Source organism: Felis catus, chromosome C2 (genome assembly GCF_018350175.1).
Source record: "Felis catus isolate Fca126 chromosome C2, F.catus_Fca126_mat1.0, whole genome shotgun sequence".
NCBI classification, from domain to species: Eukaryota; Metazoa; Chordata; class Mammalia; order Carnivora; family Felidae; genus Felis; species Felis catus.
In genome coordinates, this window is record NC_058376.1 from 84,103,568 (window position 1) to 84,114,527 (window position 10,960).

The window sequence follows — 10,960 nt, forward strand, 5'->3', positions numbered from 1 at the left end:
TGTCCTTTGCAATTGATTCCCTCTCTGTCCCAGTCCTCGGTAGCCACTTAGCATCTGTTTCATAAATTTACCTCATCTACAGATTACACATAAGTAGAATCATACAACTTGGAAGTCTTGTATCCAGCCTGTTGGCATGTTTTTTTAGGTTCATTCATGTTGTAGACTGTGCCGTACTTAGTTCCTTTAATTGCTACATAATATTTCATTGTATGGCTGTACTAATTTTGTTTATTCACCGGTTGATGGACGTTTGGATTGTTCATATTTTTTGGTTATTATGAATAATGCCATGAACATTCATCTATATATCTTTGTGTGGACATATGTTTTCATTTCTCAGGTAGATTTCTAGGAGTGTAATTATTGGTTTGGTTGGAAAATTTTTGTTTACTTTTCTAAAAAATTGCCAAACTCTTTTCCAGAGTGACTGTACTGTTTAAAAATGTTCCTACCACAATGCATAAGGGTTGCAATTTCTTCACATCCTTGTGAATACTTGTCTTTTTTTTTTTTAATTATTATAGTCATTCTGGTGAGTATGTATTTTAACTGTGTAAATTATACCTAGCATCCTAACTCGTGTCCATTGATTGGGTATGCAATTTGGGTGAGTATAAGGTGGCCTAAGGGATCGCTGTAAAATTACTTACTATAGACATGTACTTAGCTGAAGATAGTATTTTCTGTAGCCACAGAGGAAAGTTACAAGCTTCCGGTGGGAGTTCTGGTCCCTCAGAACTCTGCTGAGGAGATGAAATGCATAGGTGAGTAGTGCTGATGGCTGGTGTTTGGTGCTGTTGTGCATATCATAGTTGATAAAGCTAGCTAGTTAGCCTGTGACTTGGTGGTAATTAAAACATTGTAGAAACATTCTGCACAGATGTGTTACAGTCCTTTTAAGTTTCCCAGAGCTCTTTCGCTTTGAGATAACTGGGAATTTCTTAAATTTGTAACAATTTAGTCACCGCCAGCTACTTGTGCTCTTCTACATAATGGGCATTAGTGTTTTTTCTTTTTTTAACAGAAAATTTCAGACCTACACGAAAGTAGAATAATTAACCTACTTCAGCATGATCAATTTATGGCCTATCTTGGTTTATCTGTATATCACCCATCCTTTGCAATGCTGACCTATTCTGAAGCAAGTCCCACTTAGCAAATAATCCTGTTTGTATCTCAGTATTTATGTGTAAAAGGTAAGGACACTTAAATATAACCACTATACCATTACCCCACTTAACAAGTTCTTAGTAATTATCCAGTCAGTAGTTTAAATTGTCTCAATTTTTTTTTTTCCAGTTCAAGTCAGAATTCAAATAAGGTCCACCATACATTGCATTTATCTCTGTAAATCTTTTCAGCTGTGGATCCCCATATACATCCCCATATATAGTAACCCCCCTTGGCTTGGAAAACATTTATTTGAAAAAGCAGTGGTTGCTTTAAATTTGTAAATATTCATGCAATTTATATTTAAGGTGACATTTGGTGTGCTTAAAGAATGTATTTTACCTTGAAAATATTTTGGAAGTTAATGAAGTGTGGTATAAAAAGTATAATATGTTTCCTTAATTTAAAAAATATAATGGGACTTGTATTCAGAATATATAAAGAGCTCTTACAATTTAACAATAAAAAGACAGCCCATCTTACAAATGAGTGAAGAATTTGAATAGACATTTCTCCTAAAAAGATATACAAATGGCCACTATGCACATGAAAAGATGTTCAACATCATTAGTCATTAGGGAAATGCAAATCAAAACCACAATGACCTATCACTTCATAGCCACTAGTATTGTTTTAATCAAAAAGACAATAGCAAGTGTTGATGAAGATGTGAACAAATTGGAACCTTGTACATTGGTGGGAATATAAAGCAGTGCAGCCAGTTTGGAACACAGTTTGGCTGTTAATAAATGAAACCTAGGTTAGCATATGACCCAGCAGTTCCACTCCTAAGAAGGTAAGAGAATTGAAAATATGTATTCACTCTCCAGCCCCTGGAAAACACCCTTTTACTTTGTGAATTTGACTATTTTAGATTCTTCATATAAGAATAACACAGTAATTATCTTTTTGTGATTGGCTTTTTTTCACTTAATGTCCTCAAGTGTCATCCACGTTACAGCATGTGACAGAAATTCCTTCCTTTTTAAGACAACAATATTTCATTGTAGATATATACAACATTTTTGTCAGTGGACATTTGGCTATTGTGAATAGTGCTGCTCTGAACCTACGTGTGCACATATCTACTTTTAATTCTTTAGGATATATACACAGAAGTGGGATTGCTGGATCATATGGTAGTTTTATTTTTAAATTTTTGAGGACCCCCCCATACTGTTTTCCATAGCAATTCTACCATTTTACATTCCTACCAACAATGCACAAGAGTTCCAATTTCTCCACATCCTCACCAACACGTTTTTTCTTATATGTTAGCTATTCTAATGGTGTGAGGTGATATCTGTGGTTGTGGTTTGCATTTCTCTGATTAGTGATGTGGAGCATCTTTTCATATATACTACTTGGCCATTTGTATATCTTTGGATAAATGTCTATTCAAGTTCTTTGCCCATTTTTGAACTGAGTTACTGGATTTTTTTGTTGTTGAAGGAGTTCTTTTGATATTCAAGGTATTAACCATCTGGTTTAACATGTTAAGTCCAATGTTCCCTTACTGATATCCTGTCTGAGTTATCTGCCCGTTGGTGAAATTGGGGTATTAAAGTTCCCTACTATTGTACTGCTGTCCATTTCTCCCTCTGTCTTTGCTTTTTTTTTTTTTAAGTGGTTTTTTTTTTCCATGTGGCATCTTTGGATTTTCTACATAAAAGATTATTCATTGCAAACCAATCATTTTACTTCTTCCTTTTCAATTTAGTTGCATTTTTTTCTCATATTTTTGCCTACTTGCTCTGCTAGGACTTCCAATGGCATACCGAATAGAAGTGGCAAGAGTGGGCATCTTTGTTTTGTCCCTTTTCTTAGACGAAAAGTTTTACATCTTTCACCATTGAATATAATAGTAGTTGTGGGCTTTTCATGTATGGCCTTTATTATGTTGAGATAGTTTCCTTCTATTTTTAGTTTAAGTCAGGAAAGGGTGTTGAGTCTTGTCAACTGCTTTTCTGCATCAATTAGCTAGATAATGTGGCTTTGTCCTTCAATTAATGTGGTTTATCAGAATGATTGAATTTCATATATTGAACCATCCTTGCATTGTGGGAATAACTCCCACTTTGGTGTGGTGTAGAATTCCTTAATGTGCTGTTGAATTTGGTTTGCTAGTATTTTGTTGAGAACTTTTGTATCAATATTCTTCAGGAATATTGGTCTGTAGTTTTCTTGTAGTGTTTCCTTGTCTGGCCAATTTAGTATCAGCATTGCTGGCCTCACAGAATAAGTGTAGAAGCATTCCCTTTTCTTCCATCTTTGGGAAGAGTTTGAGGAGGATTAGTATTTAAATGTTTGCTAGAATTCTCCAGTGAAGCCATCTGGTCTTGGACTTTTCCTTGTTAGGAAGGTTTTTTTTTTTTTTTTTTTTTTTTTTTTTTTAATTACAGATTCAATTTTCTAACTAGTTATTGGTCTGCTCAGTTTTTCTATTTCTATAGTATTTAATTTGAGTAGGTTGTATGCCCATTTTTATATTGAGTTACTTTTTACATTGTTAACCTGTATTTTCTATATATTCTAAATACTAGATCTTTACCAGATATATGATCTACAAATATTTTTTTTTTTTAATTTTTTTTTTCAACGTTTATTTATTTTTGGGACAGAGAGAGACAGAGCATGAACGGGGGAGGGGCAGAGAGAGAGGGAGACACAGAATCAGAAACAGGCTCCAGGCTCTGAGCCATCAGCCCAGAGCCCGACGCGGGGCTCGAACTCACGGACTGCGAGATCGTGACCTGGCTGAAGTCGGACGCTTAACCGACTGCACCACCCAGGCGCCCCTATACAAATATTTTCTATTCTGTGGATTGTCTTTTCACATTCTTGATAGTTCCTTGTGACACAAAGTTTAATTTTAATAAAGTCCAATTTATTTTTTTTTCTTTTGCTTATACTTGAGATATCAAATCTAAGAAACCATTGCCTAATCTGATGTCAGAAAATTTACACTTAATGTTTTCTTATAAGAGTTTTATGGTTTGAGCTCTTACCTTTATTCCTTTGACCTATTTTGAGTTAATTTTTATATATTGCATGAAGTAGGGGGCAAATTAATTCTTTTGCCTGTGAATATCCAACTGTCCCCTTACCATTTGTTGAAAAGACTATTCCTTCCTCCATTGAATGGTCTTGGTACTCTTGTTGAAAACCAATTGCCCATAAATATATGGGTGTATTTCTGGATTCTTAATTCCCATCAGTCTATATGTCCTTCCTTATGCCAGAATCACATAGTCTTGATTGCTGTAACTTTGTTAGTTAAGTTTTAAAATCAGGAAATGTAACTCCTCTGACTTGTTTTTCAAAAAAATTTTGGCTATTTGGTGTCCCTCACATTTCCATACAAATATTAGCATCAGCTTGTCAATTTCTGCAAGAAAATGCCGCTGGGATTTTGACGGTTGTATAGAATTTGTAGATCAGTTTTGGAATATTTACAAGTTTTGCATCACTATTTTATGTGTCCATATGATATATTGACTGCCTTTAAGTTTTCATCCTGGATTGCCTAAGTGCTTGCTGTGGCTTCCTATATACCTTTAGTCTACTTTTCTTCCAACCACTTTTTCTTGCTGTTACCTGGATGTCTTATCTAAAAGGCTTAATTAAGATCCTTTAGTGACTTCTCAGAGCTTTCAGAATTAATTCACTCATTCAAATGTCTCTAATCCCTTAATGTGTCAGATATTATCCCAGGAATATAGCAGTGAACAAAAAAATAAATGCTCTCGTGGAGCTCAAGTGTGGGGAGATGTAATAAGTAAAATATATATTGTGATATATAATGAGAAGTGCCAGGGAGAGGGGAAAAGCAGGGAAGGGGACAGGAGAATGTGCAATTTTAAAAAGGGTAATCAAGGAGGGCTTCATTGAGATAGTTGAGTACCTAAAGAAGTAATAGGCTGTGCATACATCTGATGAAAGCTTGCAGGCATAGCAAATAGCAACCATAAAGGCTCTGAGTTGGCAGCATGTTTGAGGAACATCAAGGAGGCTAGCAGGCTGGAGATGAGGGAGTGAGGAGAGTAATAGGAAGTGAGATCAAGGGTAACAGGTAGTAGGGTGCCTGGCTGGCTCAGTCAGTATAGCATGCAACTCTTGATCTCGGGGTTGTAAGTTTGAGCCCCATGTTGGGTGTAGAGATTACTTAAAAAATAAAATCTTAACAGCAAATTGTGTGTGGTCTTATGGGCCATTGTTACTGCTCTGGTTTTTATAGTGAGGTGGGAAGTCATTGGAGAGTTTGAGCAGAGAAATATCAGTTCTGTACCTGAGATTTAACAAAAGTGCCTTACCTGATAGGTTGGGGAAAGACTGTGTATGTGTGTGTGGGAGGGATAAGGTGAAAGCAGGAGACGAGTTGTAGTAGCCAGCCTCTAAAACATCTCCAATGATCCCTGCCTCATGAGATTCACACCCATGTGTAATCCCTTCCACTTGACTGTGGGCTGGACCTAGTGACTTGCTTCTACTGAATAGAGTATGGCAAAGTGATGGGATATCATTTCTGAGATTGTTATGGTCTCCATTTTGCATGTTCTTTCTTGCTCTCTCACTTGCTCACTGTTGGAAGCTGGCTGCCATTTTGTGACGTGCCTTTAAAAGAGGCCCACGTGACAAACTGAAGGTGACCTCAGGCCAGTGAGGACCTGAGGCTCTTGGTCCAACAACCCATAGAGAGCTAAATATTGCCAACAACCACATCAATTAGCTTGGAAGCTGATCCTCTCTCAGATGAGCCTTCAGATGGGACTACAGTTCTGACTAACAGCTTGACTGTGGCCTTGTGAGGTACCCACATTGAATCTGCATTTAGATTCTGGATCCCCCAAAACTGTGGGGTAATGCTTGTTATTTTAAGATGCTGAAGTTTTGGGATAATTAGTTACAGCAATAGATCATTTATAAGAAGTCAACTAAGAAGTTAATACAATTATCCTGATGAGAGACGATGGTAACTCAGGCCAGGGTGGAAACAGTGGAGCTGACAAAAAGATATATTTTAAAGGTGGATCTAACTGGATTTTCTGAGGAACTAGGTATAAATGAAGGGAGGAGTGATGTCATAGAGGAGGAGGGGTTGTCCTAGCGAAGCAAGAAAGAGCTCAAAGATTATTCCAAGGTTTTTGGCCTGAGAAATTGGACGGGTGGAATTGCTATTCATCAAGATTTAGAAGATATGGGAGCAACAGGTTTTGTAGAAAAAGATTAGGAGCTCAGTTCAGGGTACGTGTTTATGATGCCTATATGAGCCAATGAAATTCTGAGTAGGTAGATGAGATCACCAAAAATGAATGTGGACAGAAAAGAGAAGTTCAAAGACTGAGCCCTGAGACAACTCTAATGTTAAGAGATCAGGTTAGTAGGGGAGGAAATAGCACAGAAAACAGATGAGCGACCAGTGAGGTAGGAGGAAAAACAGCTAAGTGTTGTAGGAGCCAAGTGGAGAGATTATTCTGAGGAGGAGGGAGTGATAAACTGTCAAAGGCTGCAGATAGCTCAAGAAAAACAAGAATTACAAATTGAATATTGGGTTTAGCAATATGAAAGTCATTGTTGACCTTGATGAACAGCTTCGCTGGAGTAATGGAAAGAGAATGCTTGATTGAAGTGCATTCAAGGGAGAATTGGAGAAGAGGAGTTGGGATAGTGAGGACAGGCAACTCAAGTAGTTTTGCAACAAAGAGGAGCAAAGAAACAGTGTAGTAGCTGGAAGGGGAAGAGTAGATTTTGTAAAAATCGGAGAAATTACAAAATGGTTGTATGAGAAAGATGCAGTAGGCAGAAAGATGGATGCTATAGGAGAGGGATTTGCTGGTGAGTTGTCCCTGAATAAACAAAGTTCTTACCATTTAATTTAGTTAAACCAGCACCCTCTACACACTACTCTCTGCCTGCATCCCAGTTCATGTGCACCCTTTGTGTAATTGGGTTTTTGCACCTTGAAGGCTTTTCATGTATTTTCCTTAGTGTGCATTTTCCACTTTCTGTACCCTTTACTTTAAATGATTCCTAGTAGTTTTAAAAATAACAACAGAACAGCTTGGGTGTCATCAGCCTGGAAGGCTTTCTCTGATGCCTCAATCTGATTTAGATGGTTTTCCTCTGTGCTCCTGTACCCTTTCCTTCTATTTATTCTTTTTATAGCACTTACTACAGTACATGGATACTACTTGTCTATCTCCAATTAGACCACAAGAACAATATTGATAACAAGGACTGTGGCTTATTTGACTCTGAATCCTTGGCACTTAAGTGTTTCACACATAGTGAATATACACTAAATCTTTGAAAGAAGAAATTTAAGAATCCTCTAAGTTTCTTTAGTTCTTGTGGTAGATAAAAGCTCTAACATGCAAGATTGTTTACTTAGATTTGAAAATTATATTGATTAATCAATTAAGAAGAACATTAATAGTTCTGATTGTGGATTCTGTATTTGTGAATTTGCCTACTCACTAAACTCTATTTGTAATCCCCACATCCATACTTGCAATACCTAGGCAGTCATTTTATGGCCATGTACAGAGTGGCAAAAATTTGAGTTGCCTGTCACGCACATTCCTACTTGAGGTCAAACAAGGCGATGCTCTGCTTTCATGTTTTAGCTCTCATACCTTATACAAATGTCCTTTTCTTGATATATATGGTGCCACGGTTTTCATATTTTATGCTTTTTGGGGGGGGGGGGTAGTGATTTTGCTGTTTAAAATGGCCACAAGTGTAGTGCTGAAGTGCTGTCTTGTATTCTAAGTGCAAGAGGCCGTGATGTGCCTTATGGAGACGATGCATGCATTAGCTAAGCTTCATTCAGGCATGAGTTATAAATTCTGTTGGTTGTGAGTTCAATGTTAATGAATCAATGATACATATTAAAAATAAAAATTGAGGCACTTGGCTGGCTCAGTTAGTAAAGCATGCAACTCTTGATCTCGGGATCATGAGTTCAAATGGGTGTAGAGCTTACATTAAACACACACACACTATATATAATATATATATATATATATATATATATACACACACACATATATATATACTTTGTATATATACATACACTTTATATATATAGTGAATATATATAGATATAGATGTACATTATATATATGTTAAAGTGTCTTTAAAGAGAAACACACAAAAAGCAAGGTTATATATTGATTGGTTGATGAAAATGTAACCAGAGGCTGATTTCTCTAGGAACAATGGTTCAGTATTTGCAGCACCTTTATAACTATGAATGAGAATTTACTGCACTGTGGCCTCATTCTGAAGTTGCTGGTGAGATTCTTCCCACTGCTTTCTACAGATGGGAAGTAGGTGAATTTAGTCATTTGTAAAGTAAGCCTAATCAAAATGACTTTTTTTCATAACTTCCTATTATGAAAATCTGGTCTGAAGCTACCCCACTTGGTCTGAGTGGGAAAGACAGTACAGTAATTCCAAGGAGATCTATCATCCTGGAGATAGGTTGGGTAGCCATGAAGTTCTCTTTTTACAGGTGGATCAGACATTCGTGCCTAAGATGTTCCCAAGACTGTACAGTTGCCCATAAGTTGTGGTTACCTTTGGCTTCCCAGACCCTAGAAATCTGGAGGCATTTTATGCTTGATAAATGAATTGGTAATTATTTTCTCATAAAAAGAGAATTAGTGTTGTTGCTGAGATTTTGAAAAACATTCCAAGTGTTAAAAATGTAGCTTTTTTTTGTTGTTGAAATAGCCCTCCTCTTTTGGGTTTTGCCTCCATTTTTTGAGCACTCACTAAGCTTTATATTGTGCCATGCACTTTATTGATACTTTACTGTCCAATCTTCACAACACTATGAAATGCAGGTATTAATTCCAAGACCATAAACAGTTACAGTTTTTCAGTTTGTAGAACCTGGTTTCTATCTTTACAATCAACCCTTGAATGAGAAGTCTTAAAAATATTGAAAGAACTAGAACTCTACTGCAGAATAGCTAATTCATATTGCATTTTATGTGTAATTATTAAATCTTCAGTACTTTTAAAGCAAGATTATTGGAAAAGAATGGATGGATTTTACTTCTTATCATTAAGATTTTTTATGAATTCAACACAGTGAGAACACACTGCTTTTGATATGTAGAATAGAGATATCACAGGATGCTTTCAACTATGTCCCATAAACAGCTTTAGAGGTGGTTCTATGAATAGCCAGTTTTTTAATGTGTACATCTCAATATCAGTTTAGAGAGGTGGCAGTGTTGAAACTGAAGATGTGGTTGTATTTCCACGGTTGCATTCTGGTAAGTATCAGAAAAACAGATAGGGCCTTGATTCCACTACTGACCATTGTAAACTTGAGGGTAAGTGTGTTTCAATTCAATCTGTTTTTACATCTGTCAAATGAGGGTTCCTTCTATATCAACAATCTCTGATTCCATAATGCCTTCATGTGAAACATAGGCAACAAACTATCTCCAATCTGTTGGATCGTTCTCTGGTGGAAGAGATGTTATTGAGTAACCTGAAGTGTTAAATAAAACCTAGCTCCACATACACTGTGGCAAAGTCCATCAAAATCTGTTCTTCCTACTTCCATAGTTCCTTGTAGTTGGCTCATGGTTACCTGTCTGGGGACGTTGCTTTGTGTAGATACATAACTAATTTCTTACCAATAGAATAATCAGATATGATGTGTCTTAGTTCTGGATTAGTGCCTTAACATCATTATTTTTCCACATTTTCTCTTCCTGTCAATTAGAACCCATGTCAACTCAACTTCAGCCATGCAGGTGGTGATAATGTCCCAGGATGGCAGATCAACAGGATGAAAAATGTGGATCCCTGAATGACTTCATGGAACAGGGCTAGCTGCTGACTGGAAGTCTCCACAGATTGTAATCACAGAATGTTATACCTCTTCTCTTTAAGCCTCTTTATTGTTGTTGGTGGCCGCTCCAGTGGCCTTATATAACCACTGTCTGCACTGAGTGTGAAAGACATTTTCCTAAAGGAAAAACAATTTTGAATTGGATACTCATATGCTTATTTCTAGATTTATTAACAAATCCGTAACTTGCTTACAGACACGAGGAAAAGAATGCTTAGTTCACTGGCTCAGATTCGCTGTATTTGAATTTTTTAGCTTATTTTTAATGTAACCGCTTAGTCCTACTTCTAGAGATTCTGAATTGTTCGGCAGAGCTGGAGCTCCAAAAGAAAAGGAGCCAGCCACATGAAGACCTAGCAAAGAAGAACATTCCATGCAGAGAGAACAGGACTGCAAAATCCTTGAGGGATGAATGGATTTGGTAAGTTTGAGGAACAGAAGGGAAGGCAGTAATGTGGCAGCTCATTAGGTAAGAGAGAGTGACGTAAGATGAGAACAGAGGGGCAGGCAGGATACACATCACATATTATGATTTTGTGAGCCAGCACAAGGAGTCTGAATTTCAAAGTCCATCGGGATGTCTTCTGAGATTTTAAAATAAGGAAGGGAAGCATTTGAGTTTTGCTTTTAAAATATGACTCTAGGGACATCTGACTGGGTCCCCTACAGTGTGTGACTCTTGATCTCAGGGTCATGAATTCAAGCCCTATGTTGGTCAAAGAGCCTACTTAACGAAAAGTAAAAGAGGACTCTGTTTCCTGTGTGGAGAATGGTTCCCAGGTTGATAAGAGATTAGTGTCTAGACTTGAGGTGATGCTGGTTTGAACTGATGTGATAATGGTAGAAGAGAGGTGGGCAGATTAGGGATATATTTTGAAGGTGGGATCAGAGAATTTAATGATAGATGACTGA

At 37.0% G+C, this 10,960-nt stretch overlaps 1 long non-coding RNA gene across 1 annotated transcript; it reads left to right on the top strand.

Moving 5' to 3' along the window:
- Positions 1-4,012: 4,012 nt before the first annotated feature.
- LOC123380008 lies at positions 4,013-10,192 on the top strand. The gene is made up of 2 exons (XR_006585218.1): positions 4,013-5,982; positions 9,920-10,192. It is a non-coding gene; the product is annotated as an uncharacterized LOC123380008 (long non-coding RNA).
- The last annotated feature ends 768 nt before the right edge of the window (positions 10,193-10,960 follow it).